At 37.2% G+C, this 13,531-nt stretch overlaps 1 protein-coding gene across 8 annotated transcripts in view; it reads right to left on the bottom strand.

Moving 5' to 3' along the window:
* Positions 1-13,531, bottom strand: part of INPP1 (inositol polyphosphate-1-phosphatase) — a 60,630-nt gene that overhangs the window by 18,917 nt on the left and 28,182 nt on the right. For 2 of the 8 annotated variants that reach the window (XM_072612679.1, XM_072612680.1), the window contains exon 1: positions 12,680-12,965. The exons of the other annotated variants lie outside the window; for them this stretch is intronic. The gene's annotated coding sequence lies outside the window, so the exon portion shown is untranslated. Of the gene's footprint in view, positions 1-12,679; positions 12,966-13,531 lie in introns of those variants that run through there. 8 annotated transcript variants of the gene reach the window in all.

Here is a 13,531-nt window from a genome sequence, read left to right as displayed (position 1 = left end):
AAGTTATAACATGCCCAGGAATTCTCAGGAGAAAAAAATAGGAAAGAGGGTCAGGAACAAAACTCAGGGATTCAGATATTTACTAATGCACAGATTATGGGGAACAGAATGAAACTCAAAATTGTAACACAGAGATAAATACGATCTTATAGATATTATTGATGGCATCTAGGTGATTTAATCGTTAGAACAATTGAAATCAGGAAGACTCAAGTTCAAATTCTGTCTCAGATACTTACTGGCTGTGGGAATTTTTAAAGTTTCAATCTCAGTTTTCTCATTTTGGGGGGGATATTCTTAGCATCCACCTTATAGGGTTGTGGTGAAAGATCAGATGAGAGAATATATGTAAAGAACTTGGCAAACCTTAAAGCGATATATAAATGTTAAACTATTTTAGTGAGTCTTGGTGGAAAAGGACTTGTGTTGAACCATGCCAATGAAATCATGAAGGAGAAAGGGGCAGCACTGGTATGTCAAGCTACATGCCCTTCTATAGAAATCTATAAACCCAAGGGTAGAAGCATGTCAGAGTGGATTTGTGTGAAGATAAAGAGAACAACTGATATGATTTTGCTGTGGGAGGGCATTTACCTTCCACGTATATGAAGACTATGGGTAATGCTTCCCAATTTTGAGTCACAAAAAATGGAAGAGAGAAAGTATATGTTGTATTCAATTACCTGGACACCTATTAGAAGTCTTATTATGCTAAAAGCACAGCATCCTACAAATGCTTGACTTACTCAGTTTACAATCTACTCTCTGAGAAGCAAAGAAGGGAACTGTTTTTGGGGGACTTAGTTCTGATTAACAAAGAAATGCTGGTTTGTAAAGGGAAATTGACAAGGATCTCAGAGAAAGGCATCACCACCTTGATAGCTCCCACAAGAGAACCAACCAGATGAAAATGTAATTGAGAGATATTCAACAAAGGAAATAAAAGTATAATGCAATATAGATGATGCTAATTTGTGGTTTACTAAGTGGGAAGTGGGGTGGGCAGAGCTAGGTGGCCCAGTGAGTAAACAGAGTGCTGGGAAGACTCATCTTCTTAAATTCAAATCTGACCTCAGACACTTACTAGCTGTGTGACCCTAGTCATTTAATCGTGTTTGCCTCAGAATCCTCATCTATAAGATGAGTCAGAGAAGGCAATAGCAAACCACTCCAGTATCCTTGCCAACAAAACCCCACTTCGGGTCATGATGAGTCAGACATGACCGAAAAACAACTGAACAAGTCACTATGCAGCAGCAAGGTTCTATTTCCACTTGTTTGACATTAGGAGGTCTTAGACCTCCTAATAGCTTAGATGGGAAATGCTGAGCATGGTTCAAACAGCCTATATACTTTATTTAGAAAGCTCAGAGAAAAGACTTTCATGACCCATGGCTAGGTATACTAAAGGGGATAATGGTTACTGAAGACAGATAGCTGAACTATTTGTAATAGCAAGATCCTCGAAGCCAACGAGGTTGTCCATAACTAGGAAGTGACTGAACAAGTTATGGTATATAAATGGTTTAAAATTTTTTAACTAACCAAAATCTATTTTTTCTTTTTCTTGCCTTCTCCCCTCCTCCACTGGAAAAAAAGAAAAACCAAACTTTTCTAACAAATGTGCATAGTCAAATAAAATTCTAGCACTAACTACATCCAAAATATATGTCTCACTGCTCTCTCAGGAGTCAGGTGGCTTGCCCAAGTATTTTACAATTATCTCATTTAATCCTCACAAAAATTCCAACAGGTAGGTGTTTTTATTATCCCCATTTTATAGTTGAGGAAACGGAAGCAGATAGAGGTTAAGTGACTTGCCCACAGTGCTGCCCACAGGGCCACACAGTAAGTATCTGAGGCCACATCTGAATTCACATCTTCCTGACTATAGGCCCAGTGCTCTCTCAACTGCACTACCAGTTGGGATTGATCAGAGCTTTGCAGTCTTTCAGCATTTTTTATCTTTCTACAATTCTGTTGTTATCGCATAATTTATTCTCCTGGTTCTGCTCACTTCACAGCGCATTATCTCTTTGATTAATTCTCACAGCACAGAAGTGCTATATTGCATTCATATGCTATAATTTGCTTGACAATTCCCCAGTTGAAGGACAATCCATTAATTTCCAGTTCTTTTCCATTACAAAAAGGATCACTCTAAATATTTTTGTACATATATAGCTCCTTTTCCTCTTTCTTTGATGCCTTATAGTGGTATTGCCTAGTCAAAGGATATTCACATTTAAGTTACATTTTGAACATAATTTCAAATCACTTTCCAGAATAGCTGTACGAATTCATAGGTCTGTGTGATCCATAAATGCAACGAAAAATTAGTACATCCTAAGAAAAGACCAATGGAAGAGGAATAACCAAGGAGGAATGTTTATCTAAAATGATAGTTTCAAGAAAGCTGATCACATAGAATATATGAACTGATAATGTATGTTTTAAAGATAATAGCAACAAATCTAAATACACAAAAATAGATTCAAAAGGTGACACAGAAATAAGAAAGAACGTTTGGCAAGTCTCTTGTTAGAAACAACATATCTTTTGTTTTGTGTTAAAGAATTTGTATAGAACACATTTATGGAGACATGTCCAATAATTTATAATCCATTGCACTTGGTTTTGTTGCTTCTTTTTGTTTTTCTTCTAACTCTCTATTATTATACTTGTTAATGGAAGATAAAATAGAATTTTAAAAGAAGGACAGGAAATTCTAAACACAAATTTCTGACAATAATCATACACACACAAAAACCTGATGAGGAAAAAAAAGAGGGACGCATGGAAAGAAACCAATGGATCTACACTAATCTTAGCTTTTAAAGTGACATTGACCAGTGTGGTCAGAGAGGGTTCATTCACAAGAATGAAGGCAAAATGTTTACACCAAGTTGCAAAAATAGTATCAGGTGGACTAAATGCTCAAATAAACCAAGGCTGGAAAAAACCAAAACCAGTTAAGACAACAAAAGGGTTATTAAGCAATGTTCAGTACAAGAAAAACAAAGAGCATACACCCAAAGCTTAAAACAGATGGTATAATTTTAACAGATGAGAGTGAGAAAACAGGATTATTTAACTGCCATTTTGTTCCCCTCCTTGTGAATCAAAGAGGATGATCTTCAAACTGGAAAGGGTAGGCTAAGCATAAATGAGGAAGGGAAAGGAGAAGAAGGAGAAAATATTTAAAGCTTTTAGGTGTTCTTTTACTACTAAGTTCAGGTTTACAGGTCTGAAAATTACCTCCTATGGGACTAAATGTCTATGTCTAACTATATGTCCCATTAGTAATCAGAGAGGGAGAGAGGTAATGGAAGATTATAGATATCCAGATATCTCTGTTCTTAATAAGAAAAGAAAAAACAAACTATGTGCCAAGTACTATGCTGAGTGCTGGAGATGTACAAATACAAAAAGAAAAAGTGATATAGTCCTGTCTGCCAAGGAGCCCAGTCTTAATGTGGAATGAGAAGGAAGGGAGAGACAGAAAAGAGTTAGGTGCATGGTGGATGGAGAAGCCCAGAAATCCTAACAGTTCATTGGCAGGGCAGAAGTAGTGTCTGCCCCCGCCAGAGTACAGGGGACAGAGCAGCAAGAGAGATGATAAGATTTGGAATGTACTGTGGCAAGGCAGATGGGAAAGTCCACTATTCCTCCGTCTTAGAGGAAGGGTAGTGATTGGCGACTCCCTGCTCATCCAAGCTGCATGAGCTGCTATGTTGTGATTCACACCCAGTCAACCCATTGGAGTAATGTGAATAGCACACGTTTAGATAACACTTCAAAATCCTTGGAACTTACATATATTATCTCATTGTACTTTTGCAATAACTGTAAGGAAGGTACTATAGATATTTTTACAGATGAGGAAACTGAGCCTCTGAGTGTACCTGAATTCACCTACACAACTAGTAGGTGTCAATGATAGGATTTGAATTCATGTCTTCGAACTCCAAGTTTAATCTTCTAGCCATCATGCCATATTACCTCACATTTTAAAAGGGACAATAAAAAGGAGTGTATTAAGGAAATGAAAAGTATAGAAACAATATCATGTGGCCCCTTCCAAGTATTTCATCTTCCTCCTCAACCCTTGAACCTTGTCCCCTGGTCTGCTTGTCCTGATAGATAAGTTTTTGCCTTACCTCACCAGGAATCTGGTCTTCATGCCACATGATGGGCATATACAGCCCAGCTGCCCTCCCCTTCCAGCCCCCCTTTATATGCCATCTTTCTCTATTAGAATGTAAACTTGAGGACAGTTACTGTCTTTTTTCTATTTGTATCTCCAGTGTTTAGCACATTACCTGGCACACAATAAGTGTTTAATAAATGTTTAATCTATCTATGAGGGGTCAACTAGGTGGCACTGTGGGTAGAGCACCAGGAGTCAGGGAAACTCATCTTCAAATCTGCCTCAGACATTTACAAGTTATGTGACCCTGAGTAAGGCACTTAATTCTATCTGCCTCAGTTTCCTCATCTGTCAAACGAGCTGGAGAAGAAAATGGCAAAGCACTCTGGTATCTTTGCCAAGAAAACCCCAAATAGGGTCAATGAAGAGTTGAACATGACTGAAAAATGGTTAAACAACAACCATCTGTGAGGAATAATTAAAGGAACTGGAGCTGTTGATCATGGAGAGAGATCTAAGGCAGATAATATAATACTAATAGCTAACACTTATATAGCGCTTTAAGATAATGCAAAGGATTTTTCAAATATTATCTAATTGGATCCTCACAATAACTCTTTAAGAAGTGATGTTATTACCCTTATTTTACAGATGAGGAAACTGAGACAGACAAGTGTCTGAGGCTGAATTTGAACTTGGGACTATTCCTGACCAAGTCCAGCATTTAATCCATTTTGTCACCTGTCTCCATATATATCACAGTGTTCAAATACTTGAAAGGCCATCAGGTTGTAGAAAGCTTTGACTCACGCTTCTTCAGTTCAGGTAGACATAAGAGAGACGCCTATTTCAGTTAAAGATAAAGAACACCAACATTGGGAGGGGTCCCATGAGATGAGACAGAGTTGTAAGATGGAACCCTTCATTACAACAAAGTGCTCAAGCACAGGATTGAAAACTGCATTTCAGGGCCATTATACAAGGATGATGACCATCAAATGGACACTAAAGGAGTTCTAAGAGTCTCAATCTGAAATTAAATAAAAATCTTACCTGATGAAATTCTGACCCAGGATAACAATTTCTATATTCAATAATAAGCAACAAAAAGGCAAAGCTACCTGAGATTTTTGCTATTACTCTCTAGGCCCCAATTAAGAATACCAGTTTAGATAAGATTCAGGGCACTTATCCATGGTAAGAGGAAAGTAGACATCCTCTTAAAAAGTGAGATGATTTAATAGACTTGGGAACATTCCAGAATGCTATAGTGTAGGGGTGAGGAACCTGTGACCTTGAGGCCACATATGAATTTTAAGTCAGGAAGATCTAGGTTCAAACCTCACCTTTGACACTTAGCTATGTGACCATGGTAAGTTGAAACCTTTCTGAACCTTGGTTTTCTTAATATGTAAAATGGGATAATACCCACAGTGCCTGCTCCACAGAGTTATTATGAGGTACAAAAGAAATAAAATGTATGTCAAGTGTTTTGCAAATGTCAAAGAACTATAAAAATAATATAGCTAGCATTTACCTAATACTTTAAGGTTTGTAAAGCACTTTACAGATATCTCATTTTAATCTACAGGTGCTCTTGGTATCCTCATTTTGCTGATGAGAAAACCGAGGCTGAGAGAGGTTAAGTGACTTGCCGAGGGTCACATAACTGTTCAGTATCTGAGGCTGTACTTAAATGTAGGTCTTTCTCTCAGTGCTCTATACAATGCTTCATTTCACAGAAGAGGCAGGACTCTAGCCCCTATCCAAACTAAAATGTCTTTATTGAACCTGATCCTATTGGAGAGTATGTATTACTATCTTATCTAAAAATCATGAAATTGAGGAGCAGGGCCAAGATGGTGGAGCAAAGGCAGTCAGGGTTAGAGGGACTCACCTGAGCTCTCCCAAACTCTTCTCCAAAAAATGTTAAAAAAAATTCCTCAGAATGAACTTTGGAGTGGCAAAACCAACAAAAAGACAGGTGAAACAATTTTCCCACTCAAGACAACTAAAAAAGGTTGACAGGAAAGGTTTATCTCACTAGGGTAAGAGCAGAGCATTGTCCAGTGTAGGCTGCTCTAGCACAGCCACTGCAGCAGGTTTTGGGGGCAATTGAATCAGCAGCATTGGGGGCTTTGAGAGCTATTAAATGTCACAGATGGCAAGGGGATCAGACAACTGGTCAGAAGGAAATTACAAAGGACCTTTTGCTGGCACTGGGAAGAGGACTTTGTTGTATTGTTCATACATGATTCTGGGTTGCAGTCCAGGGTGAGGAGAAGCTCTAGAAGATATAGGGACTCTGGTCACAGTTCCATGGTGGAAAAGAATGCTTTGGTCACACAAAAAACAGCACAGACCAGGATGTCAGTGACCCCACCTCTTCTTAGATCAATCATATCACTTTGGAAGAACCGAAAACTTATAGACCCTCAGCATTAGATCTGAAAATAGCAACTTGAAAACATGATACTTGGAACAATAGCCCTCCACCCTAGGAGAAGAGCCCAAATTTAACATAAAGTTAAAAGTGAGGAAATAGGCTAGAAAAATATGAGCAAACAACAAAAGAAAGAACCTGACCACAAAAGTACTGTGGTGACAGGGAAGATCAAAACAAACTCAGAAGAAAGCAATGTCAAAACAGACACATGAAAAGCTTCAAAGGAAAATGTGAATTGGTTTCAGATTTCTCCCCCCCACACCCAAAAAAAAGAGTGCCTGGCAAAGCTCAAAAAGATTTTAAAAATCAAATAGAGAGGTAGAGGAAAAATTGGGAAAATAAATGAGATTGATGCAAGAAAATCATGATGAGCCAACAGCTTGGTAAAGGAAGCTCAAAAAATACTGAAGAAAATAACACCTTAAAAACCCAAATAGGCCTACTGGTAAAAGATGCACAAAAATCCACTGAAGAGAACTCATTCAAAAGCAGAATTGGCCAAATGCAAAAAGAGGTACAAAAATTCACTGAAGAAAAGAACTTCTTAAAAAGTAGAATTGGCCAAAGGGAAAAGGAAGTAAAAAAGCTCACTGAAAAAAAAACAGTTCCTTAAAATAGATTGAGGAGAGATAATTTAAAGATTGTTGGACTACCTGAAAGTCATGAGAAAAAAAAAAGACATCCTATTTCAAGAAATTATCAAGGAAAACTACCCTAATATCCTAGAGGCAGAAGGTAAAATAAAAATTGAAAGAATTCACTGAACACCTCCCAAAAAAGAGATCCCAAAATGAAACTTCTCAGAAATATTATAGCCAAATTCCAGAGCTCCCAGGTCAAGGAGAACATACTTCACGCAGCCAGAAAGAAACAATTCAAATATCATGTTACCACAGTTAGGATAGCACAAGATTGAGCAGCTTCTAGATTAAAATACTGCAGGGCTTAGAATATGCTATTTCAAAGGGCAAAGGAGCTAGGATTACAACTAAGAATCACCTACCCAGCAAAACTGAGTTTAATCCTTCAGGGAAAAAAATAGATATTTAATGAAATAAAGAACTTTCAAGTATTCCTGATAAAAAGACCAGAGGTGAATAGCCAATTTGACTTTTAAATACAAGATTCAAGAGAAGCATAAAGTAAATATGAAAGAGAAATCATAAGGGATTCAATAAGGTTAAATTTTTTTATATCCCTACATGGGAAGATGATACTTGTAACTCCTAAGAACTTTCTTGTTATTAGGACAGTTAGAAGAAGTATACATAGTTCTCTGAGAACATGGATATCAGTTGGCTATGATGGGATGATATCCAAGAAAATAAAATTAAGGAGTGAGAAAGAGGGAAGCACTAGGAGAAGGGGGAAGGGAGAGGTAGAATTGGGGTAAATTATTTCACATAAAAGAGAGCCAAAAGAGCTTTTACTGTGGAAAGGATGGCAGGCACACAATGTTTGAACCTCACTCTCATCAGAATTGGCTCAAAGAGGGAATGACATACATACTCAGTTGGATGTAGAATCTATCTTTCCCTACAGGGAAATAAGAAGCAAGGTAGATAAGGGAAGGGGGTGGGGTGGGGCTAACAGAATGGAGAGTGGACTAGGAGAGGCAGTGGTAAGAGGCACAACACTTTGAAAGAGCAACAGGATGAAAGGAGAGAGAGGAACGAATAAAAGGGGAAAAGTAGGTCGTATGGAAATACACAGTAATCATAACGGTGAATGTGAATGAGATGAACTCACCCATAAAAAGGAAGCAGCATAGTGGATTAAAAACCAGGATCCTACAATATGTTGTTTACAAGAAATACACTTGAAGCAGAAAGAAACACATAGAGTTAAAGTTAAGGGACTGGAGCAGATGATATGACGGTACACTCTGCGTAAGGACAATATTATAGGGGAAAACAATTTTGAAAGACTTTAGAATTCTGATAAATGCAATGATAAATCCAGGGTAAAAAAACCTTAAGATGTTACTTGCCTCCTACCAGAGAAGCAATGGATTTAAATTGCAGATGAGACATAGATTTTTAGACATTGCCAATATGGGAATTTCTTTTTCTGAACTATGCATATTTGTTATGAGGGTTTTTTCTTTTTTAAAAAATTGTTCAATGAGGGGAGCAGTGGGAAGGAGAGGTAATAAGTGCTTATATAAATAACTTTTTTTAAAAAAAAGAGAAATGAAGATTCATAAAATTGAAATAAACTCAGAAAGAAAAAAGAAAGAAACTATTTCAACATTGAAGAAGTTAGATGGATGAGAGGACCAGTTAATAAAATGTATGTGTTTATCTACAATCATTTTCAGCAGGAAAGTCATTGATGTTTAGAGAAGTATGATGCTGAGCACTATAGTCCAATTTTGATTGAACTGAAAGAAATTATTTTATGCTTCCTATTTGATAAGCAGCTATGCTAATAAAACTTTACTAACTTGATTTAGAAATAATTTATGACACACATTCTGTATGCTTGGCAAAACACATGGACTCCAGCGTTCCCATACTAATCTTCTGAATAGGGAAAGAGATAGTTATAAATATTCCTATAGTGACTCTCCTTTAAAAAAAAAACCTTTTAAAGGAAGAAAGGAAAGAAGGGAAAAGGAAGGAAGAAGGAAGGGGAAATCTGCTTGTAAATGCTTTGCTAATAGATAAACAAAACCAAACGCTCTTCCCCAAAAGAATGATATGAATTCAAGAAAGCATTTCCTGTGATTAAAGCAGTCCCAGCATCCACAAACAGAAGGCTTCTAGCATTCACTGCTGTGAACTTTCTGATGCTATTATCAAATCAAAAATTTCTCCTTCTTCAAGAGTTATCTTGGAATAAATGCTTTCCCCTTGTCTTGAATATTCTCCCATCATAATGAGATAGCCACATGAAATATGCTCAGCTAGTTATTTAGAGTTTACAAACTATTTTACTACACTGTGAAGAAAATAGGGGATACAGAGACTTGACAGTTATATAGCCATTTTTTTTTTATAGTTATCTGTTGAATTCACTTTGACAAAGTTTAACATAATGATCAAATTTTTATAGTGTCAACCTGGTTCTACTTGAAACCAACAATTCTACACTGTAAGCTTTCCAGAAACTTTTTTTCTTTTTCAGTCATCTATATTGCTTCCAGTTACATAAGACCTCAGACTAATCTTTGCCCCTAGAGGATACTATTGCTCAAGTATTAGAAATCTTCTAGCACTTTATCCTATCTGTCATAGCAGTCACTGACGGCATAGTATGATGTCCTCATATTAGGGTTCAGTTTTCTCTAGACCAGAGATTCTTAACCTAGAATCTATCTTTAAAAATATGTTGATCACTATATCAATATAATCAGTATTCTTTTGAGTGCTATGTATTTTGTTTTATGCATTTAAAAGCATTACTCTTTTTTATATTAATTTTATTTACTTTTAGAGTTCTACAATCACTACCATAAAACTTAGATTTTTTCCCCTACCTACCTCCTTCCTTCCCCCTCCCTCCCTGAGATGGCATACAATTCTATATAGGATCTACACGTACATTCCTATTAAATGCATTTTCACTATAGTCATGCTGTGTAGAACAACTAAAATGAATGGGAGAAATCATATAACAAACCAAAACATAATACACACACACACAAAAATGATCTGCGACATTCTGCGATTGACTTCCATAGTTCTTTCTCTGGATGTGGAAGGCATTTTTTGCCTTAGAAGACTACTGAGGATTTTTTTTTTTAAGTCCTTGCATTGCTATGAAGTTCCAAGTCTACCAGAAAAAGCTCTCGCACACTGTGGTCATTGCTGTGCACAAAGTTCTCCTGGTTCTGCTCCTTTCGCTCAGCATCAGATCATATAAGTCTAAAAGCATTATTCTGAGGAGGGGTTCAAAGCTTTGCCAGACTAGCCAAAAAGGTCTATTACACACACACACAAAAGGCCAAGAACCCCTGCTCCAAACCCACAGTCATCCTGAAAGAAGGCTGCTTTATTCATTTCAGGGAAAGGCCTTCAACTTCCCCCTATATTCTCATTTCTACTACAAAGGAAAAGGAAAAGAAAGAAAAGAGTGTGCTGTGACTTCCTCTTCCCTCTCTCATATGCAATTAAATCTAAACCTCTGACCATTTCCTAGGCATTTACTTATTTACACAGCAACTTATTATACTGACTGATCCAATTTAGTCTGTTAAAGACTGCAAAGCATTAGATGCATGATCAAGTCAGGAAGTATTTATTAAACATCTACTATGTACCAGGTCCTGTGTTAAGATCTAGGGATACAAAGAAAGGCAAAAAACAGTGCCTGCTGTTGAGCTCACTGTCTAACTGGGGAGCTAACATTCCAACAATTATGTACAAACAAGAAATGTAGTAGATAAATAGGAGATGATTTCAGGGGGAAAGCACTAATATTAAGGGGGATCATGAAAGGCTTCATGCACAAGGTGGGAGTTATAAGAAGCCAGAGAAGTTAGGAGGTAGAGAAGTTAGGAGGTAGAAATGGGGAGGGAGAGAATTCCTGGCATTGGGGACAGTCCATGAAAATGGAGCCAGAAAAAGGAGAGCTTTGTGTGAGGGACAACAAAATCATTATCACTGGATTGGGGAGGGGAGTAAAGTTTATATTACTAAAAAGGGTAGGAGAGGGCCAGGTTATGAAGATCTTTGAAAGCCAAAGACAGAATTTGGAAGTAATAGAGATTATTGAATAGCGGACTATCCTAGTCAGAACTGCACTTTAGAAAGGGCACTTTGACAGCAGATACATGTGTATACATCTATTTGTATGTAGTGGTAGCTATCTCTAGGGCATGAGGTGGGGAGAGGAAAAAAAAAAGAAAAAAATTACATTATAATTTTATTGAATATTTGAAAGGAATAGCACATTATGCATAGGAAATTTGCAGTTTCATGTACAATTGTCCTTTTTAGTCATACAATGTTAATGGAAATACTTGTTTTATTCCATAAATTAAAAATAGAACTATAATTTAGAAAGAACACTGACAGAGTGGGGAGAGACTTATGGCAGGCGAACAAACCAACAGACCATTGCAATAATCCAGACATGAGAGGATGACAGCCTGCACTAGGGTGGTGGCAATGTCAGAGAGAAGAGAGCATATTTGAAAGATTTCATACAGATAAAATCACAGATTTTCCTTGGTAATAGACTCGATATGGGGGTGGGGGTGAGAAATAGTAAGGAGTCAAAAATGACAGCTAGGACACTTATGATCACATCATACATTGACAAAGGCAGTTAGGATTACTAACTGTATGAGTTCTAAATGTTCAGTCCATTGCTTTCCAACAAGCATTTGTTAAATGCTTAACATGGGCAAGTTAAGGTGATAGGAAATAAGGATAGAGAGGTAAAACCAAAATTAACCAAAAAGACCCTTCCCCTTCCCCTTCCAGCTTATATTCTCCTGAGAGGAGACAAGGTATGGACAGATAAGTATCACAATGACCATCTGGGGTGGAAGAAGAGAGTGTTAGCAAATAAGGGAGTAGCGGAAGACTTCCCTATGAAGTGGCATATGATACAAGCTTTGAAAGAAGGTAGACTTTCTAAGAGGGGGAAGGAATACAAAATTTTGTATATCCATGTTTGAAATTGTAGACATTAATGGGATAACGATCAAATATTAAAATATCTGCTTCCAAAAAACTTTCGGAAACATATATGAAGCATAGAGGGAAGACAAAATTGATAGAGAATCCTAGTCCAACTTTCAGAATGTCCTAGAAATTTCTTCTCTCCTCTTCTGTCTTCTCCTCTCCAGTACAAGGTTCATCAGCCAAAAATCTACCCCACTGACTACCCAACTTAAAAAAAAAAAAGTTCCACCATTATTCCTTTGGGGTCCAGAAGATATTAAATATGTTTTCCCTGTACTCTAATGAATTCCAGGGGCAGAACCTTTGACCTACACCAAAGAATCTATCTGCAACAAGAATTTAGAGCAAGGGTTCATAACCTGGGATCCACAGAAGGGATCTGTCTATTGGTTTTAGTGGGACTGTGAATTTGGATGGTAAAAAGTTAATTTTTTAATTTTTACTAACCTCTGATGTGTAATTTCCTTCAATTACAAATGCAGGCAACAAACCACAGTAGTATTAGCAGTGCCTATGATTTTGTCATCAGTATATCACATGTATTTTCATATCACATTAGAATTGTTGCAGATATTGTGACATAATGTATGCTCTACGTTGTGAACTCTAGATTCCACTTTGGAATTCCAATAGTTATTATAACTGATGCAAGATTACACATGATCTTAGTTTTCTTATTTATAAGCTATATTTCCACATACTTAAATTCCTTTGTAATCTTATGAATTTTTATTCATTTAAAAATGTTTTTCTGAGAAGGGGTCCAAAGATTTCACCAGACTGCCAAAATTTTTTGTCTATAACACAAAAAATATGAAGAATTCCTGGCCTACAAGTCTGTCTCTGGATATTTTTATCTCCTCATTTCAAATAACTGCATTAGGATTTTAATCATTATTTAAATTCAAAATTATTCTTTGGTTCGTGATGCTGAAGTTTCTATTTCCAGCTTATGCCAAGCTTTCTCCTGTGATATTCATCAGCACTAGGGATAGATGGTGGTGGACTAGACAAGAACAGGGTCAGAATTGTCAGGGACAGATGGGGCAGGTGATCTGCAAAAATAGGTAGTGATACAAGAAAGTAAGGTGGGTGACAGAGTAGCATAGATGACATCAGAATAATCTGTTAGCAGGCAACAGACAAAGGTCCAGACAGTCAGCCTGAATGAGGGAGGTCTGGTTGGAGGGGCTTTGCCAAGGGACCATGGATCAAAGGCAGACTTTGGAAGACTAGCAGGAACAAAGTTAGGGCCTTAGGCTCTTAGGTCAGGGATCCAGTTGTTGGAATTTAATGGTC

Source organism: Notamacropus eugenii, chromosome 5, assembly GCF_028372415.1.
Source record: "Notamacropus eugenii isolate mMacEug1 chromosome 5, mMacEug1.pri_v2, whole genome shotgun sequence".
Taxonomy (NCBI): domain Eukaryota; kingdom Metazoa; phylum Chordata; class Mammalia; order Diprotodontia; family Macropodidae; genus Notamacropus; species Notamacropus eugenii.
This window is presented reverse-complemented; position numbering and strand designations above follow the sequence as displayed.